The sequence below is a fragment of the Macrotis lagotis genome, chromosome X, assembly GCF_037893015.1.
Source record: "Macrotis lagotis isolate mMagLag1 chromosome X, bilby.v1.9.chrom.fasta, whole genome shotgun sequence".
NCBI classification, from domain to species: domain Eukaryota; kingdom Metazoa; phylum Chordata; class Mammalia; order Peramelemorphia; family Peramelidae; genus Macrotis; species Macrotis lagotis.
Window position 1 is genome coordinate 99,656,205 of NC_133666.1, and position 16,488 is coordinate 99,672,692.

The 16,488-nt window shown below is 45.1% G+C and overlaps 1 pseudogene; it reads left to right on the top strand.

Moving 5' to 3' along the window:
* The first annotated feature begins 1,742 nt into the window (after nucleotides 1-1,742).
* The window catches only part of LOC141498781 (cyclin-Y-like protein 1 pseudogene), an 82,997-nt pseudogene continuing 68,251 nt past the window's right edge, over nucleotides 1,743-16,488 (top strand).

Below are 16,488 nucleotides of genomic sequence, written 5' to 3' on the forward strand. Positions count from 1 at the left end.
GATGAAGTATGCCCGTGGTTTCTGGTAACAGGACCTGAGATCCACCCAGGCAAATGGCAGAAAGTAGGAAGAGATCTTTATCAGAAATTGAAAATAGAAGGACCCGATGCCATCCCTGTTTCAGCCCTTTCTTACTGGGGTCTTATAAGAGACATAGTGGAAAGCGCAACCAGGGACCCCACAAAACAACAGCTTCTTTCAGTTGCAGAGTCCTGCCTTCGCCCTCTTTGGCGTACAGCCTCTATAAAGTCTTTGAAAGAAGAGGAAGCGAAACCCCCTAAAACTCCAGCTAGATTTCCCTCAGCAGCTATTGAAATCCCCCCAAGCAAATCCCTCTATCCTCCTCTCCCTTCTGAGATAACACCAGCAGAGGAGCCCATAACCTGCCCAGTGTTTACAAGAAATAAGAATCTCTGGTCCAGTCCAGAAACGGACCCAGATTCAGAGCCTCCAGACCCAGGCGATGAGGCAGAACTTGAGGAAGAGGCTGCTAGATATAATAACCCAGACTGGCCCCTAGCCTCCGCTCCCCCTCCATACCTAACTGCCCCTGCCTTCCTGCCCCTGGGGCCTAACATGACCACACTCAATAAGGCAGGAACTTCCATGAATTATAAAAAACAGATGGCACTCCCTGTCATGACAAGATCCCGCCAAGATGATAGTGACCCCGATGCAGGAGAGGCTGAGCCCCCCTGAGTCTTCCCATAGCGAAGGAGAAGAGGAAGAGGAGAATAGGAACAGGGAAGATGAAAGGGAAGTGGCAGATAGTCTAGGGGAACAAAAATCACTAAATTATAGAAAAATCCACTTCAAAAGTTTGAAAGACTTACATACAGCTGTTAAGACTTATGGGCCTAATGCCCTCTTTACTCTCTCCGCACTAGCAGCCATCTCCCGTGGGGGATATCTTCTCCCCTCCGAGTGGCTCAGGGTCATCCAGGCAGTACTTACACGAGGACAGTTCCTCACCTGGAAGGCTGATTTTTTAGATCATTGTCAAACCATTGCTTCAACTACCTATAAAACTTCTAAGGGAGCTTATGAAAAACCCTCAAGGACAGGGCATTGTAGAAAGAGCCCACCAAACGCTCAAAAACATGATTACTAAATTACAGAAAGGGTCAGAGACACTCTACCCCAAGATTAACAATGCTAAAACTATTCTTAACCATGCCCTCTTTGTCCTCAATTTCCTCTCCCTTGATGCTAATGCCAAATCTGCAGCAGATCTCCTTTGGCATCCCACTACTGAACACAATTATGCACAGGCTATGTGGAGAGATCCCATCTCCAACAAATGGCAAGGACCTGACCCAGTCCTTATCTGGGGTAAAGGACATGCCTGTATTTATGATTCATCAACTCAAAATGCTAGATGGCTACCCGAGCGTCTAGTAAAATCACATAATCCACCCAGGGAACCCCCTGAGGAATCCCCCTCTGTGCTCTCTTGTAGATAAAAGATCCAGCATGAAGGCACTCCTCCTGTGCCTGCTCCTTCCACTGTCCTGCTCATACCAACTACTTAACTACACTTGGGTCAGTCGAAGATGCTCAAGGATTCTGCATCTGGAGTACCTCGAAAGTTGACTCCACGACACCCTGGCTTCCCCTGTACCCAGATCTTTGTCCATTATCCGAATGGAACACTGGATGGGACGCAGTATGGGGGTCCGATGATCGCATGACAGGCTGTGGCTCTCAAGATAGAAAAGAGAGGCTTGGGACCCTCTCCTTTTATGTTTGCCCGGGATACCATCGCTCATCAGCCCCGCAATGTGGTAGAACGGGGGACTTCTATTGTAAAGATGGGATTGTGAGACTACAGGAACTGGGTACTGGATCACCTCATTAATGCCTCTGTACAAGCTTTGACCCAGATACAGAATTCTTCATTGGAAGAATGCTGGATCTGCTATTCCTCTTCCCCTCCCTTCTATGAAGGTATTGCTCAATTCGGGAACATCACACACTCCAACAGAACAGATGACCTCAGACGGGGCACTGGGGAATCCCAAGGCCTCACTCTTGCACAAATCTCCGGTCGGGGAAATTGTCTCCTTGGCCCGCAAATGCTCCCCCCTTTCAGCTAGACACAGTATGTAACCAAAGTACCCTTATTAATACTTCCTACAGATATGCTGTAGCCCCTCCTAATACCTATCTTGCCTGCTCCTCAGGACTAACCACCTTTGTGGACACCAAACAATTCCTTGAGAAAAAGGACTATTGTATCCTTGTCTCCCTTTTTCCTCACCTAACTCAGAACTTCAAGCAGGGCTAGAACACCTAAAAGATTTTGTTGCCTCTCTAGCTGAAGTAGCATTACAAAATAGACGTGGTCTTGATTTGTTATTTTTACAACAGGGGGGACTCTGCGCGGCACTAAAGGAAGAATGCTGTTTTTTTTAAGGATAAACTTGGCCTGGTAGAAGACAGTCTGCAAAGGGTTAAGGATAGCCTGGAAAAAAGAAAAAGGGAGAGAGAGAAAGGTGAGGCATGATATAAAAATTGGTTTTCCACGTGCCCCTGGCTCTCTACTCTGCTCCCAAGCCTTCTAGGCCCATTAATTGGCTTCCTAATTCTAATTTCTTTTGGACCATGGGCCTTCAGGAGACTGACCAACTTTATCAAATCCCAAATTGACTCAGCCCATTGGAAAACCAGTTTCGGTCTTATATCACCAATTGAAAAGCCAAGGGTCCTGTGAGGACCTCCAAATGGAACCCTTGAGGTTCGCTGCTCTTACACCTCACCCACCTTGGTATGCATGCATCTGCTCAAGGAAAGGCACCCCCTAAGGGCTGCAGTGATACCCAATGACGGGATTTAGTGCAACTCCATGACTTGGGAACATCAGATCCTACAGGAGATAACAAGGACCTCTCTAAGGTCCCCTCCTGGTCACGGATACCAAGCATGAAAATCAAGTTGCACAGCCTAAGACAGGGATCCTGCCCATAAATTTAAAATAAAAAAGGGGGACATGCCAGGGGCCAAGAAGCCCCCATAAAAGGAGCAAACAAAATTCCAGGCATACCAAGGGCCAAGATAAAGAAAAGAGGCCTCACCCTCCATTATCAAGAACAAACAGATCACAGACTATCCCTTCTCTCAGGCCAAGGCATACCAACTCCACCCCTAAGCTAATCCCCTTGTTCCTTCTCTACAATATAAGCATGTACTTTTTCTCAATAAACTCAGACCTTATCCACAGTGCTTGGGTCTCACTCTCCTTATTTTCACCCATTCCTTTTCAGGCTGGGTCCTCCTCGACACCCCACTTTTCTGCCCCGCGGGTCGGGGCAGTAAATCATATTCTTATATACAAAAAAGACCAATAATGTCAACAATGTGGGTATTACTTCCAAGAACGTAAGTCTTAAATGATCTATGCTTGTCCATCTTATCTAATTCTTTTTTTTTTTTTTTTTTAGATTTTTCAAGGCAATGGGGTTAAGTGGCTTGCCCAAGGCCACATGGCTAGGTAATTATTAAGTGTCTGAGGCCAGATTTGAACTCAGGTACTCCTGACTCCAAGGCCAGTGCTCTATCCACTGTGCCACCTAGCCACCCCTATCTTCTCTAATTCTTATCTCATGAATCAGAGGTATGACACATTTTTCTTTAGTACCCTATAAGATAACCGCAAGATGTCCTGCATGCTCAAGGCCCTTTTCAGATTTTTATTCAATCATGATCAAGTGATTATCCCTTTCTTTCACCACATGGCTAGCCCATCTTTTATTTTTTGAATATATCTTCCTTTGGTGACATCCTTTAAACCACATTTTCCTACTTCCAGGTTTCATAATTTTTAAAATTACTTATGCTTATCATGCCAAACTAAGTGAAATTGTCCACAAATGGGTATATATGAAGAAGCTCACTATCTATAAAGATCCCTTTTTTCCCCTGAATTTCTGGCCAAGCTGGTAGATAAAAGTCAGGAACTTTCTTAAACTCTCCTAGGTTTCCAGTAAAATTGACATTAATAAAGTCTCTTAATAGATTTTGGATTGACAGAACCTACAAAAGAACATAGTGGAACATCTTCCAGCAAGGTCTATGTCAGTCAGAGACTAAGCTAAGATCCTTATTTCTAGCTGGGCTTTTGCATTTCAGACTGCAGTAGGTGAGCTGGTTGAGCTCCAGTGCAGGTGCCCAGCAGTCATCCCAGAGATAACCCCAAGTGTTCCTACCCTTCCCAACAGCCCAGGGTTTGGACTGGGGCCAACATTACCAGTCCTGATGGACGAGAGAGAGAGAGAGAGAGAGCCTCTGCCATTCCTCACTGGTACCCCATGGAGTTTCTAACACTGACAGCCCCAGGACAGTAAACAAGCTTCTAGGATTCTCAAGACCTCAAGTCTATGAGTAAGCCCTTCTCCCAACCTAAGAACCTGGGATAGTGCCCAGTAACAAATACCAAAATGAATCAGAAGAGTACAAGAAAAGTAGTGTCCACTGAAAGTTACCCTGTAGATAAGGAGGGCAGCAAAAGTTCTACATGTGAAGTTTTGGAGAATTATAAATTGGTCTCAAGACCAGAAAGACTTCTTGGAAGAGATCAAAATGGATTTTAAGGGGCAGCTAGGTGGCACAGTGGATAGAGCACTGACCCTGGAGTCAGGGGCACCTGAGTTCAAATTCAGCCTTGGAGACTTAATAATTACCTATCTGTGTGGCCTTGGGCAAGCCACTTAACCACATCACCTTGCCAAAAAAAAAAAAAAAAAAGGGATTTTAAAAATGAAATGGAAAAACTGAGAAAAGAAATGCAAGAAAAAAATAACAACTTGCCACAAAAGTGGCAGAAGAAAACAAATCATTTAAAAATACAATCAGGCAAATGCAAAAAGAAAATAACTCCTTCAAAAATATAATTGGGTAAATAAAAAAGATAACAACTCTTTAAAAAGAGAATTGACCAGACGTAAAACTTAAATGAAAAAAATAACTGCTTGAAGAATAGGCTGATGTTGGGGGCGGGGGGAAGAGGCTTGGCGGTCGCTTAGAGGGGGAAACATAATCACCTTATAAGGGAATGTTACAGAACTCGGCCCCTCATTGGGTAAGAGTTCATGGGAGGGAGGACAGAGGGGATAAAAGTGTCTGCTGAGAGGTTGGGAGGGGGCGGGATGTGATCACAGAAGAATAAAGACTCGTTACCCACCTCAGGCGCTCTGTCTGGTTCTTCCCCCATCAAAGAGTGGGGGCCGGAGGTACCCCGAAGACTCATCACGCGTTGGACTGGTGAGTAAGAGGACGGACTAGCATAAAGAAGCCGGCGTTGTAAATAAAACCCCGGCAAGTGGCGCCCGGAACAGGGACCTGATTTTGCTAGGGAACGTCTGAATCCGCTGGTCGGATTCTCCAGACAGCCTCGGTCGTTTCCGACCGGGAGGAAGGAGAGGGCGTTTACTCTCAGATATTGCCTGAAGGACATATCCCTACTGTGTTGACTATGCTTCCTTTCTCTTCCCTTTCTCCTTCCGCTCTAATCACGCTCCTTGCCGTGCTGGCCTGTCTGATTGTGCCCTGCTGCCTCCTTCTCTTTTGCCGAACGGGAATTTTCCAGTTCTGCCACCTGTTAGGATTGCAGCCTCGGCTAGTAGACAACATGGGGGGCCGGAATAGTATTCCCGCCTTTCAGCCGGAGGAGAAAGGGGTCGTTGCAGCGCAGCTTTATAAACTCTGCGCTAAGCATGGCTGTAAATTACCTATCAAGACGTGCCGTGCTTTTGTTGAGAATATCTGGAACATCTGCCCTTGGGTGCAACATAGTGGGATCCAACCAGGTAAATGGAAGGTGGTAGGGCAGCAGATGGCCTCCTATGATGACACCTGCCCGGGAAAACTGACCCCTGAGGATTTTACAGTGTATAAGATAGTGGATGCAGCCCTGCATCCCCAGAAGGTGACTTTGGCACGACCAATCAGCACTCAGGTGGGTAGCTCGTTGGCGGGATCGGATTCAGAGAGCTCAGAGGAAGAGGGAAGGCCACCCCCTCCCCTGTATCCATGGGAGGAACTTAGAAGAAACAATGGGGGAACAAGGGGCCCCCAGGGAGAAGAAAATGCCGCATGCCCCTCCTTACCGAGACAGAATGAAAAGGGGGAGGGCGATGAATGTGGCACACTTAGAGATTCAGGGCCGGAAGTTTCCGAGCGCGGGAAGGGAGGGGTGCAAACAGTCCTCAGGGGTGGCAGGAAGAGGAGCGTGAGTAGGTGGGACCGGGAGGCTGCTGACGAGGAGGGAGGAGTCCGCGCTGATTGGACAGCTGCCGCGCCCCAGACTTGGCGGCCCAGCCAGGAAACAGAGGCAAAAAATCCCCCGTGTTCCTTGTCCGCCCTTCAGAGATCCCCTCAAGGGCTCCGCCCATCCAGCCTACTTGCCGCCAGTGCCTCCATAGCAATAGAGAAAGGGGAGGAGGTGGACTGGGATGAATGGGGCCTCTACCCGGTATTTACGGACCCCCTTACCGGAGCCCGAGACTACCGCCCTGTCCCTTTTAAGATGCTTAAGGAACTTAAGGAGGCCGTGACTAAATACGGCCCAAGCTCCCCTTATGTAAAAAGACTGATGCAAAACCTCTTCGCTACGCACCCTTGGACCCCTGCTGACTTTGACGAAATTGCAGCCGCGTGCCTGGATGCCTCCTCATATTTAGCTTTTAAGGCTCAGGCCCGCAGAGAGGCCTCTAAGCTGGCAAAATCCCGGGGTTATACTCCCCTGGATTTAGCCATTGACCTCCTGTGTGGAACTGGAGCCTATACTGACCCTGCTGTTCAGGCCCGGTATGGCCAGTTTGAGCTAGAGACTGTTAAAGAAACACATGTTGCAGCTTGGGATAAGATTGGAGCCATGAAAGGGGGGAGAGCCACACAGAAGTTGGTTGGGCTGAAGCAGAGAGCAGATCAGACACCCCTCTCATTTGTGAACGAGGTTAAACAGACAGTGACTCGTATAATGGGAGACACCCCGGGATCTGATCTACTTATGAGACAATTGATTAAAGAGGGACTTCGCCCCAAAGGGATCGCAGCCATTAGCAGCCTTCCCCCTGACGCTTCATTAGAAGAAATTGTTGACAAATTGCTGGACATGCCCAGCGAGGATTCAATTCAAGCCTTAGTGACTGCCATGGAGAACCGGGAGGATAGCCTCCTGACCGCCCTTCATGGTATGCAGGTGAGACCCACCTGTTTTGGGTGCGGAAAGCCAGGGCACCTCAAAGCACAGTGCAGGCAGCGGCCCCCCTCCACTTAAGTTCCGACCTGTTATTCCTGTGGAAAGCCAGGTCACATAGCCAGGTTCTGCCGATCCAAAGAGACAGCGGCCCCATCACTGTGACTATCCCCGTGAGGGTTGACTATAGAGAAGGCACACAGCAGAGAGAGATCGGGCCTTGGGAAACCTCGATGATTCCCATCGAGCTAACTACTTTCCCAGTGCTCATCACAGGGGCTGAGAGATGTGTGGACTTAGTCACCCATACCCAGGTCATTTTTGGTCCCGGAAGTCCCACATCCGTAAGGGTCACAAACCCCCACCCCTTTCCCACCTTGGTAAAACAGGGCCAAGAGGTGGGAAAGGCGCTGCCCTTGCGGACCCCTCCCGCTCAGGTGAACTGGGTCCGCCCGGTCAGCTCTGGGCGACCACTGTTAACCGTCACGGTGGAAAATCAGAAGCTCGAAGGGATAATTGACACTGGAGCCGATTGCTCTGTCATAAATAGGGGACAGTGGAGGCCCGAGTGGCCACTCCTACAGAGCCCTCAAGCAGTGACGGGGGTGGGGGGCAATAGATCTGCCATGAAAGCAGCACACGCCTTACGGTGGTCAGCTTTGGAAGAATCTGGACTCTTCACTCCACTGTGCCTACCCGACCTCCCTTATGCATTATGGGGTAGAGACATCTTGAGCCAGCTTAACCTGACACTTGCCACCCCTGATAGCCTGCGGGGAAATTAATTGGGGCCACTCTAGAGATGAGCTTTTCCCCCAGAATAACATGGATTAATAAGAAACCTATTTGGGTTGAGCAGTGGCCCCTGACAAAAGAAAAGCTCATCGCCCTCACAGACATAGTAATGACCCTCCTGCGCGAGAACAAAGTGGAACCGTCCCTTAGCCCGTATAACTCCCCCGTCTTTGTCATAAAAAAGAAAGGGGGGAGTTGGAGAATGTTGATTGATCTTCGGGCAGTAAATGCCAACAGGGTACCCATGGGGACCCTCCAACCTGGTCTCCCTATGCCCACTGCAGTCCCGCAAGGGTGGACTATTATAGTGATTGATGTTAAAGACTGCTTCTATAGCATTCCCCTCCACCCGGAGGACAAAGAAAAATTTGCCTTTTCCCTCCCCGCGATCAATTTCCAAGCCCCCAGTAAACGTTATCAGTTCACCGTCCTACCGCAGGGAATGGCCAATAGCCCCACCCTGTGCCAGCTTTACATGGATACTCTGCTACATCCTATCAGAAAAGAATTCCCGAATTGCATGCTCATACATTACATGGATGATATCTTGATTGCAGCACCTTCTGTGACGGGGGCTCGGGCTTGCTTGCAACGCACCACCCATGTCCTCCGCAAGAAGGGGCTTCACATAGCCCCGGAAAAGGTACAGATGGATTTCCCCTATGATTACTTGGGGCATAGGATTTTTCCGGGAAAGATTAGTAGGGCGCTTCCTCCGATCAACGTCGAGGGATACACTACTCTTAATGATTTTCAGAGGCTTGTTGGCGCCATACAGTGGCTGCGTCCCGCTATGCCCCTCCCATCCTCCTTAATGCAACCTCTATATGATGTCCTTAAAGGCGACTCCCATCTGTCATCCCCTAGAAGTTGGACCCCCCAGGCAAGACAGGCGCTCTCGGAAATTTTCCGCAGAACCTCTTCCTTCTTGGTTCAATACGACCCGGAGTCGCCTGTCCTCTTCCACACACTGGGGGACAGTTCCCTTGGCTGGGGATGTTTATTCCAGAGACATGGATGCCTTGAATGGCTATACCCCCGGACCACTAAGAGCATCATCCGGGACCGGTGGGAGGCCCTGGCCTTATTTTGCCTTCAGGCCTCAGAGCGATGCCAGCGTCTCTTTGGCCTCTTGCCTGTCCTCAACTTTACCCTCCCAGAGGAGGTGACCCACTCGCTAGTTGATAGATCTATCGCTTGGGCCACTGTCCTGACTACCCTCTCTCAGACCAGACTCACGCCACCTCCCGTGGTTAGAGTGTTCGCTGAACTGCACCTTTCCCGCCCGCGCCCTCTAGTGTCCCCAGAACCAGTGACCAGCCCTAATGTCTTCACTGACGCTACCAGGTTGGGCCGTGCTGTGGTCCATGACCCTGCTAGACCCGCCACCTGGATTTTTGATACCCCCTTTGACTCCACTCAGAAGAATGAACTATATGCTATACTTCAGGCTTTCCGTCTCTACAGAGACACCCCTTTTAATCTTATTACTGACAGTATGTATTGTGCCATGCTAATCCCTCGTTTAGAAGATGCCTTCATTTCCTCGACTTCTTCCATTAGCCCACTCCTTATACAGCTGCAATCCTCCCTCCGTGATAGAAACCACCCCCTGTTTGTTCTTCATGTGCGCTCTCACGTTTCTTCCACCGGCCCCATATTCCAGGGCAATGCGGAGGCAGATAGGGCTCTCTTGTTAAACCTGTCCACACCTGCCCAGCTGGCACATGGTAAGTATCACTTGTCATCCAGGTCGCTCCGGCGCCTATACAGCATTCCCCGGAAGGAGGCTCGCCAAATTGTGCGCTCCTGCACTTCTTGTGCTCCCTTTAGACAAGCCCTCCCCGCGGAGGGGTCTAACCCACGTGGGGACGGCCCCAATGCTCTTTGGCAGATGGACATTACTCACCTGGGTCGTAAGTACATCCATGTCTCGATGGACACCTTCTCCTCCTTCACCTTCGCCTCTCTACAGCCAGGAGAAGCGGTTAAACACGTTCTCTCACATCTATATGCCCAGATGGCTGTCTTAGGCGTCCCCTCGGCTATCAAAACCGATAATGGGCCCGCCTACACCTCGAGAGCCTTTGCTTCCTTTTGCAAAGAATTTTCCATTTCCCATTCCACCGGGATCCCTTACAATCCCACTGGCCAAGCTTTGGTAGAAAGAGCAAATCGCACACTCAAAACTACGCTCTTTAAACAGAAAGGGGGAGTTGGCAGGTCACTGACCCATTCAGACCTGTCTCAGGTACTATTTACCATGAATTTCCTACAAGTCAGGGATGACGGCACTACAGCCGCCCAGAGATTTTTCTCCCCAAAAGGACATGCTAAGAAAGAACCAACGCTCCTGCCCTCTCCCACCAAGGCCCTACCAGGCTCTAAAGTCATGTGGAGAGATGAAGAGGGAGGTTGGCATGGCCCTGTAACGGTAAAGAACAGAAGACAGGGCCACCTGTCATTTCATCCCGAGGATAAGATAGAAGAGCCAGAAAGATGGCTCCCTGTTTACAAGATAAGAGACCTTGATTAATGCCCAACCCTACGGGGTGAGAGGAATTTCTTCCTTTTTCAGGCCTTCTGATCGTCGTAGGGATCCTTGGAGGTGCTCCATCTGAAGGAAATCCGACATGGGGAATACTCCGAGTTATTCCCTCTCCCCTTCCGGTAGCACGGAACTCCCCGATCTACCCTTGGCTACTAGTGACCAATACATCGATGGGGCTCCCTTCTGCATATATGGACCCCGCTGAAGCACCGGTCCAGAACTCCTTCTGCTGGGACCTGAACAACTCCCTATGTTTCGACATCGGGGAAGAAAATCGGTCCTGGAACTTCAACTCCACAGGGCAGAACGATTTTAACTATAGCACTGCCCCGACTGACCCCTGCGTCGGCCTTTTCCCGCAGACAACTGTCAGCCCAGCAGGGACAAAAAAGGGGACCCAGCTCCGAGGCCTTCTGGGTTGGCGACCCCTGGTGAATCAAACTCAACGGGACTTCACGATTCCTCGGTGGGGCCCCACATGTGTGGCCACAGGGGAAGACATCGAGGATCCCATACCATGGAGGGATTGCCAGATGGCGGGAGGGTACCCCCTTGAGGGTGAACAAGGACGCTGATTCTGGGAATCACCCTACTTGTTGTCTGTTTCTGCCGCCTAGCTAGGCGACAGAGGGGCTATATGCTTCTTACTCAGAAAGCCTTCATGGCCATGGAGACGGGGGAGGTTCCCCAAGTCTGGCTAGCTGCCATGCATGACATGTGACACCTAGGGGTAAGACGAGGTAAACCCCAAGACGGGCAACCTCTCCTAACCCAGCCACCTAAGACAGGCCCTGAGGGTGTCGGGCGCCTAGGACGGGCAAGGTCCTGGGTTGAAGGAGATGACCTAAGACAGGGTTCCTCGCCCCCGGCTATCAGAGGCCAGTAGAAATGACACCGCTTAAGGCTAACCTCAGCACCGCTTAAGGTCACACCAAGTGATAACCTTGTAAAACAGAAAGGGGGAGATGTTGGGGGCGGGGGGAAGAGGCTTGGCGGTCGCTTAGCGGGGGAAACATAATCACCTTATAAGGGAATGTTACAGAACTCGGCCCCTCATTGGGTAAGAGTTCATGGGAGGGAGGACAGAAGGGATAAAAGTGTCTGCTGAGAGGTTGGGAGGGAGCGGGATGTGATCACAGAAGAATAAAGACTCATTATCCACCTCAGGCGCTCTGTCTGGTTCTTCCCCCATCAAAGAGTGGGGGCCGGAGGTACCCCGAAGACTCATCACGCGTTGGACTGGTGAGTAAGAGGACGGACTAGCATAAAGAAGCCGGCGTTGTAAATAAAACCCCGGCAGGCTGAGGTTAGTGGAAGCTAATAACTACATGAGACACCAAGAATCAGTTAAACAAAATGGTAAAACAACTGACCTAGAAAATAGATCTAGGAGAGATTAATTTAAGAATCATTGGCCTAAAGGCAGCTAGGTTACCCAATGGATAGAGGATCCACCCAGGAGTCTGGAGGACCTTAGATAAATCACTTAAACTCATTGTCTTGCAAAAAAAACAAAAACAAAAAACAAACAAAAAAGAATTACTGGACTACCCAAAAGAGATGATCAAAAAAAACCCCAACAAATGCCTGGGAAGCATTCTTAAGTAAATCTTCAAGGAAAACTGCCCTGATATCCTGTAAACCAAGGGCAAAGTAATCATTGAAAAATTCCACTGACTACCTACTGAAAGGGATCCTAAAAACAAAATACCAAGGAATATTGTAGCCAAATTCCATAATTATCAGATCAAGGAGAAAATCCTGCAAGAGATCAGAAAGAAGCAAATCAAATATGAAAGAATCAAAGACAGTATTACCTGACTGTATCAATATTAAAGTATGGAAGGGACTGAAATATGATATTCCAGAGTTCATGGCATTTGGATTACAAGCCAGAATCAATTACCCAGCAAAATTGAGCTTACTCTTTCAGGAAAAGATGGACAATTAACAAAAGAGTTGACTTTCAAATTTTCCTGGTGAAAAGAGAGAAAATTTGATCTTCAAACAGAAGACTCAAGAGATTCATGAATAGGTAAATAGGGGAAAAGAAAAAGATTATTTTTCAATAAAATTAAAATGATTACATCCTTACCTAGGAGAAAGATTCTCATAACTCTTCAGAATTATAACTTTATTAAAGGGAGTATACCTAGGCTGAAAGTATGGATATAAGTTGTTTATGATGGGATGATTTTTTAAAAATTAAAACATCAAAAAGGGGGTAGGGAATTATAATGAGACAGGAGGAAGGGGGAGGCCGAATGGGATAAATGACATCACATGAAGAGCTGAAAAGGACCTATTACAGTAGAGTGAAAGAAGGGAGGAGGTAAGAACTGCTTGAATCTTACTCTCATAGGATTGCCTCAAAGGAAAAAAGACATACATTCAGTTGAGTTTAGAAATTTATCTTAACCTTCAGGTATTAGGAGAGGGAAGGTGGGAAGGGAAGTAGGGACTGATAGAAGAGAGAGAAAGAAGGAGGAAAGGGAAATGGGGAAAAAGGAAGGTAGCTGATAACAGGAGGTATAGAAGGAAGTGGTATTCAGAAGCATAACAATGGTGATGAGGATAGGGGAAAAGGAGGGGAACAAAGTACAAATGGTAAGGAAAAATGTTAACTTTAGCAATAAAAGAAAAAGAAATTGAAGGAATTAGAATAGGTAATCAAAGAAACAAAATTCTCCCTCTTTGCAGTTGATATTATAGTACACTTAAAGAATACTAGAAAACCATCTAAATAACTGCTTGAAACAATTAGCAACTTTACAAAAGTTGTAGAATATAAAATGAGCCCACATAAGTCATCAGCTTTTCTATATATTACCAACAAGACGCAGAAGCAATAGATAGAATGAGAAATTCCATTGAAAGTAATGTAGAGGGGTGGCTAGGTGGTGAAGTGGATAAAGCACCAGCCTTGGAGTCAGGAGTACCTGGGTTCAAATCCGGTCTCAGACACTTAATAATTATCTAGCTGTGTGGCCTTGAGCAAGCCACTTAACCCCATTTGCCTTGCAAAAACCTAAAAAAAAAATATAGAATGTAATGTAGACAAGATAAAATACTTGTCAAGGCAAACTCAAAAACTATGTGAAAACAGCTATGAAATACTTTATACACAAATAAAATCAGGTCAACATTCATGTACAAATGTCAATTGCTCATGAGTAGGTTGAGCTAATAAAGATGATGATTATACCTAATTTAAATTACTTATTCAGTGTCATACCAATCAAACTACCAAGAATTTACTTTATGGGCTAGAAAAAATAGTAATTAAATTCATATGGAGGAAAAAAGGTTAAGAATATCAAGGGGACTATCCTGGGAAAAAACCCTACACATTATGAAAAACCCTACACTTTGCATGAAAAAATTCAAAGGAGGTTAGGTAGTCTAGTCATGTCACATCTAAAATTATATTATAAAGCATAAGTACTGGCTTTCTTAATAGAGTGGTGGATCAGTGGAATAGAATAGGATGCAAAAGAAACAATGGTAAATTAATATAGTAATCTGTTATTTGATGAATTCAAAGATTCCAGTTGCTAGGACAAGAACTCACTCTTTGATTAAAAAAACTGCTAGGGAAAACGGGAAGATAGTATGGCAGAAACTAGGAATCTTACACCCTATACCAAGATAATGTTTAAATGGGTACAGAATTTAGACATAAAAAGTGATATCATGATCCAATTAGGAAAACACAGAATAGGTTATCTGTTAGATCTATGGAGAGGGGAGCAGTTTCTGATCAAAGAAGAGAGAGAGAACATTATAAAAAGCAAAATGAATAATTTTTATATATTAAATTGAAAAGTTCTTGCACAAATAAGATCAATGCAACTAAGACTAAAAGGAGGGCAATAAGTTGGGGAAATTTTTTATAAGTAATTTCCCTGACAAAGGATTCATTTCTAAAATGTACAGAGAACTGAGTCAAATTTATAAGAACACAAGTCATTCCTCAATTGATCAATGGTCAAAGGATATGAAAAGGTAATTCTCAGTTGAAGAAATTAAAGTTATTTATGGTCATAAGAAAAAATGCCCTAAATCATTTTTGTTTAGATAAATACAAATTAAAATAACTGTGAGGTACCTAATTGGCTGATATGACTAAAAAGGAAAATGATCAATGTTGTAAGGGAATCCATTGGGAAACTGGTACAAATGCATTGCTGGTGGAATTGTGGACTAATCCAACCTTTCTGGAGAGCAATTTGGAATTATGCCAAAAGGGCAATAAAATTGTGCATACCCTTTGATCCAGCTATACCACTACTAGGTCTGTATCCCAAAGCAATCATAAAAAAGGGTTTAAAAAAACACCTTACTCACTTGTTCAAGAATATTTATAGCAATTTTCTTTTTAGTGGCAAAGAATCGAAAATCAAGGGGATGCTCATCCATTGGGGAATGGTTGAACAATTCGTGGCATATGAATGTGATGGAACTACTGTTCTATAGGAAATCATGAGGGATAGGACTTCAGAATAGCCTGGAGAAACTTGTATAAACTGATGCTGAGTAAAGTAAGCAGAACCAGAAGAACATTGTGTACACTAACAGCCACATCAGGTGATGATCAGTTCTGATAGACTTGTTCATTTCAGCAGGACAATAATAAAAGACAATTCTAAAGATTTGTGATGGAAAATAACATCCAAATCCAAAGAAAGAAATGTGGGGTTTAAATGCTGACCAAAGATTCTATCTTTAATTTTTCATAATTGCCTTATGTATTATGGTTTTTGCTCTCTAATATTTTCCTGTTTCACTTTGATTCCTCTTTTACAATATGATTAATATGAATTTATGTTTAATTTAATTATTCATGTATTATGAATATTTGATTTCTTTCTGTGAGGGGTAGAGGGGGAATAAGGAAGGGAGAAAAATATGAAACTCAAACCTTGCCAAAAAAAAGATTGTTGAAAGCTACCTTGCATGTAGTTGGAAAAATTAAATAAATAAAATATTTTTTTAAAAATCCCTTTTTGACTTGAACTCTTTGCTAGATCTTCCTCATGATGGTATCAAAGGCATTTAACAAGCATGTATGTCTCCATTTTATGCCTTCATACTAATGACTAGAAGGTAATTTAAGAAAATAATCTTTTTTGCTTTGTTTTTCAAGGAATGTTATAATTTTAATGAATATATGGAATCCCCCTTTGTTGAAGGATAGAATTTTTCTCTATCAAATGATATAGTTCATACATGTTATGAAAATAATATACAAATAAAATTTTACATTCACTACATTTTTCAGTTAATTATTGAAATGGTTAAGATATCTTTAGGCAGCAATCTATATAACTGCTATCCAAAAAAGAGAGAAAGGATAGATCAATAAACTGGCTACATACTTAGAAAAAAGAAGATAGAACTCAAAAAACCCCAACAAATATGGGGGGGGGAATGCACAAAAACTCAAATTCTGAAAATTAAGGAAAGTAAAAGGAATAAAAAGCAAGACAGATTATCAAGGACAAGTTAAGATGCTTCTAGAATAAGGTCTACTAGTTGGTGCAGTGGATAGAGCACTGGCCCTGTAGTCAGGAGGGCCTGAGTTCAAATTTGACCTAGCTGTGTGACCTTGGGTAAATCACTTAATCCCACTGCATTGCAAAAAGCAAATCAAGCAAGAAAAAGAGGTTTCTAGAGTTAATGGAAATAATTATCATTATAAAGTAACATTTATAAAGATCTATTTTGATATCTAATTATGGTATAGAAGATATAAATCCTAAATGTTTTATCATGTAGTTGCTTGGCATTGATAATTTGTCTTGATTATAGTTATTTCCATGCCAGATAAATGTAAAATTGTCACAGAATTCTTCTTAAAAAAGATTTTTGTCTTTGTCTTTGTAAGATATAAGGTTGGGAGACAATTGCCTTCTTTACTGCGAACTGGATGAAATGATTTGTTTTC